Source organism: Sebastes fasciatus, chromosome 4, assembly GCF_043250625.1.
Source record: "Sebastes fasciatus isolate fSebFas1 chromosome 4, fSebFas1.pri, whole genome shotgun sequence".
NCBI classification, from domain to species: domain Eukaryota; kingdom Metazoa; phylum Chordata; class Actinopteri; order Perciformes; family Sebastidae; genus Sebastes; species Sebastes fasciatus.
This window is the reverse complement of record NC_133798.1, coordinates 25914999-25935588: the sequence shown is the minus strand read 5'-3', so window position 1 is coordinate 25935588 and position 20590 is coordinate 25914999. Positions and strand designations below refer to the sequence as shown.

General features: G+C 39.2%; 1 protein-coding gene across 1 annotated transcript in view; it reads right to left on the bottom strand.

The window, feature by feature from the left end:
* sema3ab (sema domain, immunoglobulin domain (Ig), short basic domain, secreted, (semaphorin) 3Ab) overlaps positions 1–9562 on the bottom strand; it is a 76619-nt gene extending 67057 nt beyond the window's left edge. The window contains exon 1 of the mRNA XM_074633185.1: positions 9548–9562. The gene's annotated coding sequence lies outside the window, so the exon portion shown is untranslated. The remainder of the gene's footprint in view (positions 1–9547) is intronic.
* Between the last annotated feature and the right edge of the window lie 11028 nt (positions 9563–20590).

Here is a 20590-nt window from a genome sequence, read left to right as displayed (position 1 = left end):
ATACATTTCCATAAAGCAAGCATATTTGCCCACTCCCATGTTGATAAGAGTATTAAATACATGATAAATCTCCCTTTAAGGTACATTTTGAACAGATAAAAAAATGTGCGATTAATTTTGTGATTAATCCCGATTAACTATGGACAATCATGCGATTTATCGCCATTAAATATTTCAATCGATTGACAGCCCCAGTTCCTGCTTCTTGCAGCCTCCACTGCTTCATACTGTAGACGAGCGTAGAGCCAATGAGCCTTTGAATCTGCAGTTATGGGATGTCATTCTGTTCCTGGGGTTTGGGGTGTGATGAAGGAGCTGGTCACTGTTAGACAGGCAATCACTGCCTCTAATGTTGTGATCCAGGGCCTCCTCCATTACTCAACACCCAGGGAACTGACTAAGCGTGGCCTTTTTTGGCGCAGCACTAAGCTCTGAATTAAGGGCTTTAAAGAATACCTTCGGATTACTGCACACTTGAACCTGTTGCACAGATTTGTTGCCAAAGGCTTTGCTGATTAACAAATTCCCCATGACTAGAGAAGGTCATTTGATTGCCTTTTAAGAGATAAAATCATCAGTGAAAGGTCATTACATTTCAAATCTAATTTGACAATAAGGCCAAACTGCCCCCTCCGTGCTCGGTTGCAGACAAACACATACATTATGAGAATTACAACTCTAAGGGAAAATTATTTTCATACTAACTTTTGCTTTGTTTTCACAATCATACAGTTGAACTACAATATATCACACACCTTCCACAAGTTCCACTAATGTCTTAAGTGCAATTTACTTATCTAACTGAGATGATTTAAAACCACCTTTTATTAGGACCTGTTGCACAGAGAGTGCAGTATTTGTGTCAGGGTGTTCATGTGTGTGAAGTTTGACTGGACTAGTGCAAAACGGCTCGGCCCTCACCCCGGGTCAGGACAGCTGCATTGAGGACTAAACCAGACCTTCCTCCTCATGTCCCTTCCTCCGCCACACACAGAGACACATTGACAGGATTTTCAAGCCTCTGTGAGGCTTCAGCTGGGTGCCGCTCTTGCGTGTGGTCTGTAAGGCAATGCCCTTGTTATGAAGTGATACGTGCTCGAGACGCTTACCTCAGGATTTACATGAGAGGGAAGTCTCAACTGTACTCCTGATCCAGACATGTGAACCCACGCATACACACACACACACACACACACACACACACTCACAACTGCCACTAAAAAGCCAGGTGGTACTGTCTCGCTAACAAACAAAGGCAGGCTTATTCTCACGTAGAGTGTGATGGGAGTAATACATGTCATAGAAAGTAGATTAAAGCCACACACATCCTGTCTAAAAGGAGGCTTGAGTTACAGCTATCAAGCTATCAAGGAGAGACTCGAGTTACCAGGGTTGAAAAAAGGGGCAACAGCATCAGTTTTTGTGTTTGATGCGTCACATGAGTCACACAGGGACAGCTTTCTGTGTCAAGCTATAGACTAGATATAGGAATGTTCATCTTATGACATAATCTACATTTCATTCACTCACTAGCCTCCCTAACCTTAAACTTTACCATCAGCACTACCACCCAGACCTCACAATACGACCCTATAAGGATATGAGGACGAGCCACAATTGTAAATGTAAATGTTTTGCGTTCTGTTTTGTCTCATTTGTCTGTTTGAATGCTTATTTGTGTGCTGTCATGGATGTTTGCTTTTTTTAGGGCTAATAACGCGTTAACGCAAATAATTCGTTTTTAACGCCACTAATTTCTTTAACGCATTTATGCACTTCAATCTTTCGGAGGTTTAAAATAGATATTAAATATTAACTTAAATATGTATGATAAAATATTTGAATTGATTGACAGACCTTTTTTGCTTATTATATGCACTAATTTTAAGGTTTTAAACTGTAGCCTGAAATTATAACTTAAACTATCAATGCCTATTAAAGGGACTTGTGTTGGAAATTAGCTCTCATTATATGTACACATGTACAATACATCGGGCATTGCTTCTGCTATTGTCATTGTTGCTCTGTACTTGTCCACTACAAATAAACAAATAAATAAATAAATATAATAAAGCAATGTTTTTTTTATACAAAGATTTAAAGGCAGGAACACAAATATGCAATTATTACTACCTTACTTAGATTTTTAAGCTAAAACAGCAGAGAAGTTTGTTTTTCATTGCTAGATACGGGGTCTGCATTCCCACCTCAAATGGAAAACACATGCTACCGAAACCTTTATAATAAAATTAAATTGCACACTGCAACATTTTTTTTTACTACTTACTTAAAATATAGTGCTGCAGCTAATGTTATGCAAATGCCACTGGTTATAAAACCTGACTTTCTGCATGAGACATCACATTAAATACTGCTTGCTCTTCGGATGATACCAGGGACGAGGCCGTCACTCGTTACATGTCGGCTACAGGCAGCGTGAGACAACCCAATCTGCATGCCACTCAATTAATTGAGTTTTCAGTTGTGGTGGAACATGATCTCGTACTTAGGGGGCAGTTCTTCAAATTGGTCTCAGAGTTACACTGCTTAATAAAGATCAAATAGAGACGTCTCAAGACACCTGTGTGCATGTGTGTGTAATGTAACGGAGACCCCTCAACTGCTCCCCAGAGACAGGCTTGACACAGAAGCTAAGAATAGCCGAGGCAGTATTACCACCACCAGTCGAGGGGGTGATGGGGAGAAGAGGAGGCTAGAAGGGGGGGCAAGTGACACTATGCCGCATGGGAGACGACTGGTAGACACAGGAGCCTCCGTCCTTCATTGGACATCTCTTTTACCTGGCATAGATATATACACATGACCTAACCGATGACCCCCTCCGACCTCTCAAAGAGAGACGTGCACACACAAACGCAAGCTTCTGCTACATGTCAGGCATGCACTGGTTATGGCGTTTGGAGCCTAACCTAGTCTTATTTTTAGACTAGAGTAAACAGTGGTGTGTGCTTGAGATGTCCGTCATCGCTGGGTGTGATGCCATGAATTGTAGGAGGTGGGCGGAGAAGATGAAGAAAGGGAGGAGGGGAAGGGGAGGGGTAGGCGTCAGGAGTAGGAGGAGACGGATAATCATCAGGAAGTAGAATTGCCGGAGCGCTTACATTCTTGACTTTAGATTCATGATGACCTAGGGGGCTATTATCACTGATTAAAGGACAGAGGCGCAATCACGGTTTGGCTACTGCTGTCATTTCAAAAACATTTTTTTACTTCAGAGCCCTATTTATTTTGTTGAGACCTGCGTTTGAGGACAGATGGATAGACAGGGGAGAGGCAGAGGAGCTACAAAAACAACACATCACTGGATGTCGAACAGTGTGACCTGTGCTGCTCACATGTCACACACACACACAAACAGTCGTCTCGCATGTCAGGTGAAAGGTCGTGACCCTGCACTAACGGCTCTGTTTCCTTTGCCATCGAATACGAGCGCTTCGCCCGGGATCCCTAAACGGTCCAGAAAAGGAAACAGTGCACTGAATGACCTGTCAAAATAGTCGCATGACAGCAGGCCAAGGACTAACTGCGTGTGTTTGCGTGCGTGTCTGTGTTGACACTAAGAAAATGGAGACATGAATAGCTATATTCAGGCCAGCAAAACAGCTACTCTAGAGGTGGCGCAGCAGCCGTTTTGGTGATGATGTCTGATAATCACCCGTCATTTGAAATAATTGGATAATTGGGGTAATGGTCCTCTGAGCTCATCATTACAAAACAGGTACGGACTGCTATATTTACGCCATCTACACTAGCTGTCCAGTGGCATAATAGGATGAGCCAGACATAATTGGCTGCTGGGTGTATTTTTATTTTGAACACAAGACAGACAGAGAGAGTGAGAGCTCACCGAGGCAGACCAGGATGTGAGGAAGAGAGGCAGAGAGAGAATGACAGATGTAAAATAAATAACTGAGAGCGACCGGAGAGGCTCTGCCAGGTGGTTAATGGTGGTTCAGGGTTGTTCAATGTACAACAGGGTGAAAGACGGAGCGCATTACAATAGCAGCCTAACATTAAGGTCCCACTGCCATTTTAGATTTAATGACATGCTGGGTGGTGTCCAACTACATTTAATGCGCTCATCTGCATAATAGTGCTGCCCTTACAGCACTCGCAGGGGAGTAATACCTCACTGTGATCAATCTCCCTCTCTTTATCTCTCTCTCCTGCACACACACACACACACACACACACACAGGAACTAATGACCATTAGCATACACTTTGCATAAACGAAGCCGGTGAAAAAAAAGGGTACAGAGGACATTTGTGTTTATGAAATATGATGAAGCCAAATTACCAGTTGTTAAAAATTATCCCTCCGCCATTAAATAGTTTGTCTTTTATATTACACATTAATATCACTTTGACTTTACACTAATGGCTACAAAAGCGCGATTTTTTTTGTTGAGAATGCTAAATTGTTTGAGTGATTACAGTACAAATAGTGGTAAATTCTCTTCTATTAATGAGGCAAAAAGTACAGTTGAATGAAGTTCATAGTCTTTTAAACCGTCTAGCACTCCCAAGATAGATATCAGACGCCATCGACGGGAATAGTCGAGCCTTGAATCCAGCAAGCAGACCCGAACAGCTGGAAGGAGTGAGACTCATGAATCTCACGAAATGACACTTTCCACTGAGAATGTTACACCATTTATCACGTTGATTGTGACTTTTATTTCATCTCTCTCTCGCTTTCTCTCTAGGTAACACACACACACACACACACACACACACACATATATCTAGTGAGGAGGAATCTAAACCACCATAAAAGTCTTAGCAGGTCTGACGTGGCCTCTGTGTCAAAGTGTGAAATTTATTCTCTGCTTATTCTTTCACATATTTCAACGTTAAGCATGGCTGAAGGAGCCATAAAATGGCAGTGAGTGCGGTCGTCTGTCACTTGCACAAGGCTACCGAACATCCTCTGCCCTGATGATAGCGGTGCCCTTCGTGCTTGCCGAAAAATGGTGCCTTAGTAACGCTCACTTTGAATGCATTCTTGCAATTCTTTGAATATAGTTGTGAAAAAAGAGTTAGTGTTGAGATAATGGTTAAGGCGCTCATCTGCTGATCATGAGACACTGTCCGATTCATAATAGGGGAGAGCAGGGACGGTTGGGACAGGGACTTTTTAGCAGGTTAGCAACTATTCCGACTCAGCCACACCTTCTTCACTTTCAACCTCAAAGTGGAGACCTTCTGACTATTCCTCACATTGTATTCACAGTTTTGAAATCTACAGCGTGCAAGTACATTTTTGGCCCTTTTGTTATTTTTCTTCTACCATACTGTTTTTAGTTATGTCACATACAAAAAAACATTTTGTTGGAAAGCTTATTTTCTGGCCAATCAGTTGATGCTAGTGTTAGCTGTCTGAATTAGCGTGTTGACAGAAGTGTTTATAGTTCCTACCGTGTTACAAATCAACAAAACGCAGACACAAACAAGACAAAGGCTTTTCCTAATTGAATAAGTCTCACTGTGAAGTCACTGAGTGAATGTTTGCTCAAGTGGCACCCAGTCAGAAACACTAAATTCCATATCTCAGTTATTTATGAAAATATAATAATTTTACAAATGCTTTATTTTTCTCAAAAAAAAAAGTGTGAACAAGTGACATTGTTAATATAAGGTGTTCAAATTTAGACAGCAATTGTTTCTAATTTAAATGATATTTTTTAGTCCAGAACAACGTGTCCCTACCAATCCGGGGAGGCAGAATTTGGGGAAAATGCACTCCTTGTACATTTAACAAAATTGTGACTTTCATGTTTGGGTTGGGCTCTAAAAAACTTAATAAATAAATTGTTAGCAGACACCTGTATCTATTTAAGGATCAAATTATTTTCATTACTGTTCAAGTAATCTGTAAGTAATGGAAGGTTATTTGTAGTCGATAAACGGCTGGATTGAAATAGCTGTAACTACCATACAGTGGGATTTTATATTTTTGCATATCACTCATCTTAAATGTAAATAATATTGCACCAGCATTTACATGAGACATACGGGAAAGAATATTTCCGTTCTGATTTGACTGAGATACTGACCTCGTTTGTGTGTGTGTGTGTGTGTGTTGGGAGGCCCTCACGCTGGAAGACAGGAATGCGCCTGCCATGAAGCAACATGACAACCAACATGCTCGTGGATTTGGGAAAGACATCAAAGACTGAGCCATATGGGTAAGGTTATCAGAACCGCAGGAAGGAAGAAGGGAGGAAGGAAGCAGGAACGAAAATACTACGTAAATATAAAAAAATACAGTCCATTTCACAGTCCACCATAAATAATAATCATAATAGACGACCATGTGTCTGGTGACGATTAAGGAAAGTAATTAGCTAGCAGTGAATGTAAAACGAACTCATTAAGACAAATGCTAGAAGACGGCAGCTTATCACACTCAAAGAAGCACAGGCAGCTTCTCCTTTATGAAAGCACTGAATCATCCGTCATACAAATCAGTTTAAAATACAAGGAGGACCTGCTGTGATCACCGGGCCATGGCATCGGTTTTATGAATGATGAAGCGGCGTATGGGATGTGGAGCCACGGATGTCATTTTTCATTTCCAGCTGTACACAATAGGCCTTGCAAACTGGACTGTTTCTCTCTTGATGACTGGCATTCATTACTGGGACATCTGAATGGCCCTGAATCTGAAAAGGAGTTTCGCTCAATAGGAGCATGGCCCATCCATTTATCCTTTCAACTGAAACTGATTAATACCGAGAATGCCAATATGCACTGCCTTGGCACTGCTACAGTATGCTGCCGTTTCCTGCGGTGGTGCCAGCACCGAATGTTGTTAGCAATCGTAAATAGAAATGGGACACGTCAAATGCCCGTCTATATATATCTGTGATGATATTGCACTTTGCATGCAGTGGAGTTAGTAGCACTTCAGGTCACTACAAATCTGCCTGCTGAGCTGAAGTTAAAACAAGATTATGGTTATTATTCAGCCTGTCCCCCTTTAATTACTTCTGCTGGAGGTAAATGTTGTCCAGATTTTGTCTTATGTAATGTTGTTGCGAAATTGGCAAGGCACCTGGGAAGTTCAATCAAATACCCCATTGGTCTTCATAAAACAGTTCTGTTTTGGACCTTATCCACAGTATAACGGAGAGGAACATTGTGTGCAAAAGAACAACAAACTGATTGCAAAACAGCAAGTGTGGATCTCGTAAAACCGAAGTGACGAACCAGGTTAAACACGCAGAGATGTTTTGAGAAGTTCTTCTACAAATGTTTCGAGTTAAACTCTGCAAATGCGTATTCACTCGACAGAGGCGTAAGAATAGAGGTGCCTGCAGTCTTGACTGTGCTTAACAGTATCAAGTGGAAATCCACAGCGCTGCAGCTGTTACAGTGACAAACATTTCATGTAAGCTTTTGATCTCCCGACGCTGGCAACTCATCACCATTCACACCTCTGGAAAATACTTAGAGCGTACCAAGTGTTACACACACACACACAGAGAGACGGTTACACACTTGCAGTCTTAAGAGCACTCAGGAGTCTCTACGCCACCTTGTTTGTTAATGTGTTAAACAGGGCTGCGATACCTTTCCTGGGTTACACAGCTAAAGTCTCTCTTCTCTGAGCCAGCCACGAGCGTTTGAGCTCTATCACACCGTCTTATATGATACAATTTTAGAAATGTGAATATCTGTTTATCTCATTACCACTGTCATTAATGCAGCTGATAATTGGAAATGGTTAGACAAAACAGATTTAACTGAAGCCGTTAGGTGGGACAATATTTGCAACACGCACAAAGCCCATCCAGGCCCACAGCACATGTTTTAAACCACCGATGCGTTCCAAATACACATACTATCCATACTATTTAGCATGCTAGAAAAAGATTTAGAATGTCCCAATATGTCAAATGCAAAAAATACCAGGATATCCTACTACATACGGTTGCATTTTGCAGTATGCAAGACAGCATGCTTTTCTGGCTGTTCTGACCCACAATCCTCTGCGCAGCGGATATATGAGCAAGGCGCAACATTATGACGAAGTAGTATTCCACAATTGTTTGCATACTGCATGCAACAATACATAATTTGTAAGGGCAGCTACAGTACGTACTAAAAATAATAAGAAAAAGTGTGCGATTTGTCTTTTGACATTATACCGTATATAGGCATTTATGCATGTTCTCCTTAAAGGGGAACTACACCCTTTTTCACAATTCATACATTTATTTCTACGGTCTAAGACAGTCCAAAAATATTAGTAAACATGAACAACTCTCTCCCAAATCCAAAAACTAGAGTGCTAAAACTCAAACTTGTGATGTCATAGGGTATAAAGTGACAATGAATGGGGAGAGATGTTATAGATGACACTAAAAGCACCCAGGGGAATGTTCTGAGTACATGGGAACATTTTCTGTATCACAACTGACAACACTACAATAGAATAAAAAAATAAAACAATCATTCTGTGGGTCCACAAAATGAGTCTCCCATTCATTGTCTATGCAGCATCTCCAGACTTTATACTAGGACTGTCCCGAATACCATTTTTTGGGCTTCAAAGCTTCGGTGAGAAATAGTCGAAGCTATTAGAAGCTTTGGGACAGTGCCGCTGCCGCACTACTGTACACACATGCACCTCTACAGATACAGTAGCAAACAGTGATATCCATCTGATAAGAAGTATTAATAATTAATGTTGAATATGAATAATGAATCATGTTTCATGGAATGTTTCATTTCATGGGCTATTTTGGGATTTATACAATATTATTATATACTTATATATTTAAAAAAAACAAAGAAACAAAGCATTCTAATACTGATTTGGAGGTCGATTACCATGGCAACGGTCAAAGCTTCGAAGCTTTCGGGTCAGCCTTACTTTATACTCTATGACATCACAAGTTCGAGAATTACTTCTCTGGTTTCTAGCTTTGAGAGAAAGGAGCTCATGTTCACAAATATTGATTGAACTTTCCTAGGCCATGGAAATAACATTTTGGAATTCTTAATTTAAGAGTCAAAATGACATAATTTTCAAGCACCAGAAATTAGCTTATGAAATCATCTTTTGGCTAAATGGCACTGCAATATAGTGGAAAGTTAACAATGACCCACAGTTAAAGTCATCGAAGCATGTCGAAGCTTTGTGACATTGTTCCTTGTAAATCATTCTGATTAAAACAAAACCCAGTGACATGCTGCTGCTTCATGCCATAGTTTGGTATCTAACATGTGTAAGTATGTGTAAGGAATCACAATCAATCAATGTCAATAAAATTACAAGAAATGCACTTAGTCATCAACCAAAATTAGGCATACACAGAGTTCCCCGAGACTGCATGTACCAGACTGCCCTACACAATGTCCCTCAGCTCAGTGCCACAGAATGAGCAAAGTGAATTAGTGACCCCAAGAGGCAAGTATCTGACCATGGCAGGAAAACTGCAACTCTTAAACCTATTGTTATTGGTAAGAAAGCATTACAAATCGTCTTTCAAAAAAGGAGAAGGAATTTTTCTCACCTTGGAGTCAAGCGGAGTGAGTCGAGTCTAAGGGCAGCGATGCAGAGGTGTTTGGTTGCAGCTGCCAAATGGTATGATGTGATGCGGTGTGACTGAAGGAGGAGGAGATACCATTGCATGCATGTAGAGGGTTACTAATCCCATTCAAGTATCCACTTTTCTCTAATACTCTCCCGCTCTTCTGCCTCCTTCCTCTCCCTCTCCTCACCCCAACATCTGATAGCCCTGACCACTTGCCACCACTCAGATCAATATGATGAAAACCTCTCACTCTTTATCTCTGTAACCTTTTCTGTCCCCCTCTCTTGGTGTCTTACTGTTTAGTTATTGCACTCTGCATCTGTCACACAGGGGCCTTAAAGAAGGACTTCATCACTATAAATTGGGGCTGTCAAAGTTAACGCGATAATAACACGTTAGCCCAAATTCGTTTTAAAGCCGATCATTTCTTTAACGCATTAACGCAATTTGCGATTTTTAGGTAGATCTAGAGTTAGCTAGAGTGAAAATACTTGCATCATATGAAACTAAAAAACCTAATGAATCCATTGGTACCAATCATGTCATACTAGATTGTCGCGAAGGAGGCTAAATAGCACTCTAATATTATTTTGGCAAGGAAAAGGGATCCCTAGATCTCTGACCTCAAGATATGTGAATGTAAATGGGTTCTATGGGTACCCACGAGTCTCCCCTTTATAGACATGCCCACTTTATGATGATCACATGCAGTTTGGGGCAAGTCATAGTCAAGTCAGCACACTGACACACTGACAGCTGTTGGGCTTGAGTTTGCCATGTTATGATTTGAGCATATTTGTATGCTAAATGCAGTACCTGTGAGGGTTTCTGGACAATATTTGTCATTGTTTTGTGTTGTTAATTGATTACCAGTAATAAATATATATACAGTTGCATAAATCAAGCATATTTGCCCACCCCATGTTGATAAAAGAGTATTAAATACTAGAAAGATCTCCCTTTAAGGTACATTTTGAACTGCGATTAATTTGCGATTAACTATGGAAAATCCTGTGATTAATTGAAATATTTTAATCGATTGACAGTCCTACTATAAATCATTATAAATTGGTTGGGGAGGGCTGAGAAGTCGGGGGACAGATGGACGCTCTGATGGTTTAATCTCTCTCCGGTAGCTGGACTGCTTCTGGACCCCTACCAGTGTACAACATTGTCAAACTGCTAGAGAATTAAAATGAGATACAGTGATGATATGATGGCACTCATTCCGAACATGAATATATATATATATAAATAGATTGACATGGTAGGAGAGTCAGCCTGCACTTTCTTTCCTTACAGTTGGTATCTGCCACATGAATCTGGAAAATATTTTCCAAATGACATTAGTGCAGTCCATGTGGCTGCAGAGCAATGCAAGGATAAAGTAAAGATATGTGACCAATTGGAAAAACCGATTGAAAGGCTAAAGGTCAATGAGGTGTGGCATCAAACTGCACTGAAAGCCGTATCCATTTCATGGATACGCACACTGTGTTCGCCCCTGGGATCTGTGGATGCCAGCAGCAATGTGAGACACACACAGACACTCATGCAAACACATATGCAGAAACACGTACGGTTAGGAATGTGGTCTGTTCTGGCGTTGCATACACTCACATAGCTATATCAACACACTGTAATCCCTGATGCAATAAGGCTCACGTTGATGCAGACATTCAACTTGATATGCCAATTCATTAAGTACATTAAATGAACTGTATAATTTGAAAGCGTTGTCTGCAGATCGATCAATCACTCTGTCGCTCTACCTACAGCTCTGCTCCATTTGGACGCCGTATCTGGGATCTAAAATGTGAAACAACTAATATCTGCCCATCAGCAGAAACAAAATGTTTCTCAATAATCTCCAAATTTAATCCTCAGATTTTTTTTTCAACACAATTTGTGGGAATTCTTTCAAATTATTATATTCGAAGTGTATAATTGTGGAGTAGAGACTAATATAAGTCGGAAATGTCAACACTGTCACAATGTAAACCACAACAGTCTGTACAGTAAAAGCTATCATTAAAGTTAGTACTACTTTATTACTGTAATTAAAGTGTGTGACTATTGTGGAAGTAAATTGCATGATACAGTGGAAGAGATATAAGCAATGAAGTATTAGATATATGTAACCCTGAATGACACATTTTTAACTTGCAGATTCTTAATTATTAATGTACTCTTTTTTGCCTTATTTTTTTGTCTAGTTATCATTATTCTATCTGCCTTTTATTGTATTTTCCCCCCTTTATTCACCAATTGTGTATGTGCATAAACATATAGACAATTTGGGCATACTAACAAATACAAAAGCAACAACCGATGCCACTGATTTACAAAAATAAAAAATAAAAACAAAATTAAGAAAGAAAGAATGAAAGGAGAAAACTGAAAAGAAAAGTGAGAAGGAGAGAATAAATGAACATTTGGGTTTGTGAACGTTTGGGTTTGACTGCATTTCAGGCGAGCTTTGCCGGATGTGTTTGGTTTAGAATTAGTAATTCTTTCTGTACATACATACACACATTTACTCCCACAAACATGTTACCCCAGTTACATGCTGACATTTACATTTATATTTGAGTTGTGGCATTAGCTCACCAGCAGCAGGACAGACCTGAGAATTGTTAAATATATTTTATTGAACTGTTCCAGTTGTTTTGTTTTGCAGAGCTTATTGTTTTTCCATTGCAACCCGATCTTACAGGAAGGCGTATAAATAGCACGACATTACAAGGACATCCCGCGTGACATGAGGACGCATTTTAGGCTTTTCGGGTTTCATTTGTACACCGCTTTTTGCGTGTCATTTGTATGCCACGCAACAAAACTACAGTAACGTCCGCAGTTTGGTTTAGGCAACAAAACTGCAAGATAGGTTTAGGAAAAATTTCATGGTTGGGCTTAAAAAAATAAGTAAACTAAGTAAAATACATGCAGAAACAACATAACATAAGTATGGAAAACACGTCAAAACATAACTAAAAAACATGCAACAAACGTCACTGATGTAACTTACAACAAAACACCGATCTTTTAACACCGGTCTCCTAGTTACACCGGTCTCCTAGTTGAAAGGCCTTTGTTGGTCCATTGACACCTGTCCTGTTAGAACGACAATGATTGTGAGATTTCTTTCTTTCTTTTCCTGTTAAATATTATTGGTCTCTACAATCATTTATTGTTATTTTTAAATGTTTATTTTTAGATGCTTCTAATAGATGAGATGATGAATTTTCATGTTCAATATGTTGCAGAGGAGGTTTTTTACTTCTTTATTTAAGATTTTAAAAACCAAACTCTCTGTCTTTATTTATATATTGTACAGACCCACATGTTTTAGTTAGTATGTGATGAGAAAGCGGAGACCTTTCCAATTTAATGGAAAAATCTTAAAGGTTTTTCTAAACAAGCACTGAAATCACTTTAAAATAACTGCATGTATAACAGGATTTGTATGTTTAATGGTTTGTCTGTCAAATATTTGTTCAAATTTGACAGGATTTTCGTGACTTAGCTGCACAAATACATCTTTGATCAAGTTAAACATGTCCTCTTTTTGACAAGAATGTAAAAACAATTGAAAACTGATACTTGAAAAAACAAACAAAGCACCTGTTTTGAGGAATGATTCCAGGGAGTGTTTTTATACACATCTAAAATCCAACATTGACCAAACACAATCCTTCAGATTATTTTTGAGGCTGCCAAGAATCTGACGCAGTATAAACACACGCTGTCTATATTTTCACAGAACTGAATTCATTACACTTACAACCTGCCTGGAAGTCAAGCGAACCCGACGCTGTTTGAAAAGGATATTTTGAGAAAATAAAGGGAAGCATCTGAGTGCTGATCTGCAAAATCAAGCTTGAAATTTGAGTGCTTTCGTCACACCCAGGCATGGAAAATAGCTGAAAATCCTCCCCGACCCACAATGTTCTGGAAGATTTCCATGTTTACTGAGCTCATTAACCTTCATGGCTGAAGTATTCTCTTGTGAGGTTTGGGTTTCCACAATACATGGCACACACAGGACAGCCACACAGGCTGTTGCTAATCATGCACGGCACCAATCTCTCTCTACCCTCATTCACTATTCCATTTTCTCTTGACTCTCATCGGGCCTTCCCCTTCCCAGAGGTGGAAAGAGAACTAGAATATTATACTCAAGTAGAAGTACTGTTACTTTGAAGACATTTTACATAAGTAAGAGTAAAATAGTTGTGTAAAAATGTACTTCAGTCAGTCAGTTAGAATGAACTCTAAGTAAACACTGCACTGCTGGAACAACATCAGCAGCATGACCCCTTGTCCAAACCAACAGTAAACTCCATTTCTATAGACAGCACTTGTGCAGCCTTAGCATACAGCTGATAATCATATAATAATAATAATAATATTTGGGGGTGGGAATCACCAGAGGCCCCATGACACGATCTTATTGTGATTTTATTAACATTTTACGATATGCTGAGTATTGCTATAAGATATATTGCGATATATTTTGATTTATTACCTTTTTTCAACTGAAAATGATGCAGTTTGTCAACATCTGTTTTATCTAATAAGATACAGTTTTCACTCTGTTCATTTCAGTGTTTTTATTCACATATCTTGAGGTCAGAGGTCAAGGGACCCCTTTGAAAATGGCCATGCCAGTTTTCCTCGCCAGAATTTAACGTGAATTTGGAGCGTTATTTAGCGTTCTTCCTGACAAGCTAACATTACATGGTTTGTACCAATTGATTCCTTCGTTTCATATGATACTAGAATCAGTTTCACTTTAGTTTTAAGACTGAGCCCGCTACAACCTGAAAGATAGAATAGCGGCCAGGCCCGCCGGCGGGCTGTCGGATTTTTAAGAGGTTAATAGTTTTAAAGACTAATACTTGACGTCCGCGTATCGATACAATATTGCCCCGCAAAATATCGCAATACTGTGCTTTATCGATTTTTTCCCCAAATCCTTAATTAATATACTGCCTTCCTCAGTGAGCATTACAAGAACTAACCAGAAAAGAGACAAAACTCTCACAATCAAAAAAAATGACCAACAATAAATAAAAAAAAAAACCTATGGACACAGAGACGGATACAATATTAAGCTACATAAATTAAATAGCCTGCCACTTCTTGTAGAATCAATAGCAGAATAAAACATCACCAAGGCAGACTACACAGAGATCTATCTATATCTAACGATATAAACACCACAGCGACTGCAGCCACAAACACACACATACTAAAGCAAAAGGAGAGAGCTGCACAGTTGACCTTCTCATACGGAGAGTGAGTTCAGTGAGTGTGTTATTGTACTCACTTGTCTGAGCGGCATTCTGCGAGTCTTGAGCCCGCCAAGTTCTCCACAATCTGAGAATGAAAGAGCAGAGAAGTTGAGCAAAGCATGGTAACTAGTCTCCGGTCCCACTATGACCAGTCCACTCAGCGTCTCTGTGCCATTATAACCAATCCACTCAGCGTCTCTGTGCCATTATGACCAGTACACTCAGCCTTTCTGTCCCATTGTGTTCCTTAAAGTTTTCAATCAATTGCACTGAATGAGGCTCTGCAGTCACATCAGCGATAATTGTCACAAAAAGCAGAAAGGTCTCACACACTGAGGGGAAAAATTCCTCAGTGAACACAGAAGTCACCATGAGCAATTTAGCGTTTCTGCACCTCTTTCACCCCCTGACACTAGGCCAGTGAACGTATAGATTCAATATATATGTTTTCCAGAGCATCTCATCTCTGGACATGACCCTTCCTCACCTATACAGATGGAAAACACCAAAGTTACTATGGAAACAAGAACGCCAGGAAGGGAGAGGAGAGAGGGCCAAAGGTGGTTACTGAGGAAAGTTCAAAGTTCATCCGTGGACGCCTGCAGACCTTTTATAAACCTGACCACCTGACCAAAAGCAACAAAGTGTTAGATTTGCAATGGTACTATACGAGAAAGGCATCCTATCACATCAGATTGGATTCTAGATAGAAGCCCATTTAATTAACTTCTTCTTTGAAGAGGGTAAAACAAACCTTATGTTTATTTAATCTCATGACACGTACAGTACCACAAACACTGGAATTTCACGCTATATTTGCAAAGCTGTTATGATTAATTAGCGCCACTGGACACCGGATCACTGCATGTGGAGGTCTGCTCTTCCATAATCCTTTTCACATGAGTCCATGTTTCTCAAATGAGAGTACAAGTATACCTTGGTACTTTGGAGTACTGCAGGGGGTACGTGATTTTTTTTTTTATTAATTTAAAAAATATCAGTCATGAATAATTCCTAAAATAATTATACTACAATAATAATAATAAATCATATAATATAATATAATAATAATTAATAATTGTTCAATAAAAAAAATGCAATGTAAGCTCGATAAACTACATTTTATATTCAATATTCCTATTTTCAATGCAGTCGTAAACTGCCATGACAAACACACTTTTTTTTCTACCAAAAATATTTTGCGCTGGTTAGAGGGTACTTGGCTGAAAAAAATCATTCAAAGGGGGTAAATTATTGAATTTCTTTTTTAGAACAATAGGCGATAGAGCTGCACAATTAATCAAATATTAATCGCAATCACGATTTTGGCTTCCTACAATTAAATGAACATGATCGACTGCAATATTGACGTTTAAAATGCTCCCGCAAAGAAAACTCTGCTGTATAAATCAAGTGCTTCATAAACTAACAACTAGAGATGCATGGACGATCAGCAGCCGATCGATGCCGGCCCGTTTTCAGCAGTCTCATTTATCCAAGTTTTTGCCGATCACACACAAATGATGGTTTTATGTCAGCACACAAGCGGCACAGTCAGTAACGTCTCACACACACACAAACACCATGTCATCAGTGTGGAAGTTCTTCAGTGTTAGAGAAGAAGACATAAAGCTGCAATTTGTCACAACTGTATGTCCAAAATAAGCCGTGGAGGAACAACCTTAAAAGCATTTGGAACAAATAACTTAATCAGACACTTATTATATTGTAATTCCTTCCCATGATGCTGCTTCGAGTAATCACAGTGACCAGCTCATCTGCCAACAGCACGAAGCTAGAGAGCTCCGTTAACAGAGGTTTATTGAGTTGAATTATGGTTCAAGCTCTGCTCAGTAAATATGAGTATTGGCCGATGGTAAATTATAACGCTATCATGATGCATTCAAATGTAATCTTGTAAAATGTACTTTTTGGCAAGAAACTTAAGTTAACTTAGAGTAAATCCATTTGTTAGAAGATGTTTTCACAGCAATCTAAAATATATATCAGAGAGGGAATTAAGACCTGTTTAACTTCTTAATTCGAGCTGTAAGCAGCTTATAAAATATAATTAGAACTACTAATGACAAGATTTTTTTTTAATCAAAGCAAATATTTAAATTATAATACAATAATTTATTTCCTACTCATTGGAATTGTGTGTTTTTATGTAAATAACCACTATAGATGACAATAACAAAGTAAAAAGATAACATTTAGAGTTTTTGACATTTGGAAAGTACAGTAGCACAACATGGGAGTGAAAGCTACACTCTGTTTATTTAAATGGGAAATTGCAATGAAAATATTTTGTCCCTAAAATCTATGAATAATCGTGATAATAATCGTGATCACAATATTGATCAAAATAATCGTGATTATCATTTTGGCCTTAATCATGCAGCCCTAATAAGCGACCACCACCATGAACAAATGGGGATGGGTAATGATATGGTAACATGAAGGAATGACCGGACATTATTTAAAAATTGGGGTGAATTTATAAATAGTTTTCTTTCAAAATGAACATTATGAAATGCTTTGGATGTAACCACAATTTCTTGCTATTCTGCAGTCTATACATAAAATATCAGAAACAAGTTACACATTTCTGTAGATGGTTCACTACCAAAAAAAAAACAATTATTAGATTCATTCCATCTAAGATAATAAAATCATTTAGTGAGTGATTGGAGTGAGTAATTAAATTAGTACTATAATTACTAATTAGTTAATTGTCTCTTATCTCACAGCGGTGACCAACACAGTCCTACTAGCAGCAGTTGTGGTATCATCACAATGAATGCCTTTACTGACCACAGACAGGGAAAGACTACAACAACAGGCCATATAAACTACCTTCAACTGCAGACACTAGATTTAGTCATATAGGTTAATTTACATGTTTTATATTTGATTATTCTAAAGACACTTAAACAATCACTATGGCTTCTTACATTTTTGAACTTGCCAATACTTTTTCTGAGAGTATTCCCTAAACTCTGGTACTTTGATACCAGAGATGCTGAGCCCTGCAGCTTGTTTTGTGACCCCTGACCTCTAATGAGAAGAACAGGAGTCTGATCAAAACATCCGTGAAAGCAGATATGCATGGATGCACAACGCCAACTGACACCCGATATCCAATCAGCTGCGACGACCCCAGAGCCGACACAAACAAACGTGCATCCCACATCTACAAAGCATTTGCCACAGCAAGAGAGAGCGACAGGGCAAGGAGCTCTTGAGACATCTCATTTACGAGGATTTTTTTACACAACAAAACATCTATCATAGGGTGTGTTCAGGATATTCGCTGTATCCTGCCTGTCCTGCCACAAATTCTGGAGTGAGGAGAGATCATGTACGTCCGTAAATCAAGCAGAGGGAACACAGGTAGTCATTACTTCTGAGCCAACAACTGTTTGTAGCTCCAACACACATACCTCTCGCCTTCCAATACCCCCAGGCGGCCATCAATACCGCCCAACCCGACAGCTCCCACACAAGACTTGGCTGTCTCCACCCGGCCCAGAAGTTCACTGTCAACACCTGACAAATAGACACATCTGCACAGCTGTAAATACCCTGTAATATAGAACCAGAAACGCCTCTTTGGTATAACATCTCAATTCCGCTCCTTTCTCTCCCTCTAGTCTTCCTGTCACGGTGTTTGATATCTTGATTCTGGCGTGGTTCTGTGGAAGTTTGTTACGGGACAGTGTTTATTGGAAACCACCTTTGCTTTAAATTCTCACACCTGGGCACACTTGCATAAACTGACACAAATATGTGGTCACTGGTGTCAAGATAATGGAAACAGACAGGATGACAGATTCGGGGTCAACGGATATTGCAATCGGTTTGTATGTGCCAACTAACACCCGGCACTCCCATACTGATAATTGTTTTCTGAGGAAGTTTGAGCTTCTCTTTTAACCCCTTTCAATCAAAAGAGACACTGGAATGTGTTACTCAATCATACCTAAATTGACACAGAATAATAAGTATGATTTATTTCGATTGAGGAAATAAAAAAAACTTCACTCTGCATTGATAATGCATCCAAAATAATGGAGCCATAGAGGCTCTGCTTAGGGGAAATGTAGTACACAGCTCTCATTGACCTATGTAATAGTTTTAAAAGCATAGGTTCCTGATTCAGAGGGAAATCAAAATAGCTGTAAACCACTTTAAAGTACTTTTTAAACCAGCTCCAAGGTGATATCAGTTAAATAGTCCACTCCAACCTGTGCCACCTACTGGGAAGACGCCAGTAACAAACACTGTATCTGATCTTGATGTGTCCACGTGAGTCACTGGACACTGGGAGAACACTTTAAATGGAGGCAGTGAAAAAAGAGTACAGTATGTGCATGTGCCTTTGTCTGTGTATCCTGTAAGGCCACTACAGGGGTCCTAAGCAGACAGCTCATTACACCAATCACATCAAATAAGCACTTCCTTCCGTGAAAATCGGGTTTCGTTCCCTGAAATAGGGAAGCTCGTAGGAGACTTTATTAAAATGATAATATAAACTTGAAAATAAAAAATGTAATTCCACAATGGCATTATAATTTTCCAAATATATACTGTATGTGTTATTTGAGTATAAGTGAATGGGAGGCGAATGTTAAATTTGCCAAGACTAAAGGCCGTGCCTTTAGTCTTGAAAATGAAAATTGTTAGAAAATTGCATTTTCATTTTGACTTAAAGATATAATATGTTAGAATTAACTAAAAAAGTATGTATAAACTGATACAAAATGAATCCCTCTCAATTATCACTTATGCCCCACTAGAAGAGTGTGTGATATGGTGTCTGTTTCTGCAGAGATCATGCAGCTCTCTGCCTGTATTTTCTGTTTACTTCTTATTTTGATTTACTCGGGACGCTTCTGCCGCCTTCGAGCCCCACGGAGGGCTGTAAGCCCCAGCCAATAACAGCGCACAGGGTGTACGGCCGTATTTCACGGATGAGAAGGAGTTGTGTTAAGTGCATGTGCTCCAGTGATCTCCCTGCTTCTCCGCCTCTCATTTGCTGTGTGCAATTGCAGCTATGATCAGTGTGTGTCAGTAGTTTGACCGAGAGCAGCGCTGAGCCACACACACACACTTTTAAAAAAAAGAAAATTAAAAGTACTGCAACTCGGCACCTTCCCGCAGGGTTGTACGGAGTTGTGCGAGTTAGTTGTGTGTTTATTTGTGTTTTAGAACATAACCGCTGGGAAACAATGTGAAAACAATATTTTATTTCTCTGATTCGCTGCTTTGGTCCCTCACTTTGTTCACTTTATAGCTCGCTCAACCATCGCTGATCTCTCTCTCTCCCTTTTGCTCGTTGAGCTGTGGAGGTGTAGCCAACTTTGAATGTCTTGTGTTGACAAACAGCAACCAACAACGGTTACATATTATACCTTTAAATATTGCTTGCATAAATGGAAAATCTGGTTACATTGTTCACATTGTTCATATTGCAAATTTTCAAATTTGAATTAACATTTTAATATTGTCCACTTAACAGCCAGCGAGGTACAACTTTGAAAATTAAATGTCAAACAGCTTTTCAGTTTTAATTATAATACGGCAATAGAACGGCAAGATGTGAAAATGCAAATTGGATCATTGCATTTTCATTTTATTTTTTACTCAAATATCAAATGTGGAAAATGATAATGCTATTGTGTTTTTCAAGTTTACATTATCATTTTGATAAAGTCCTCTA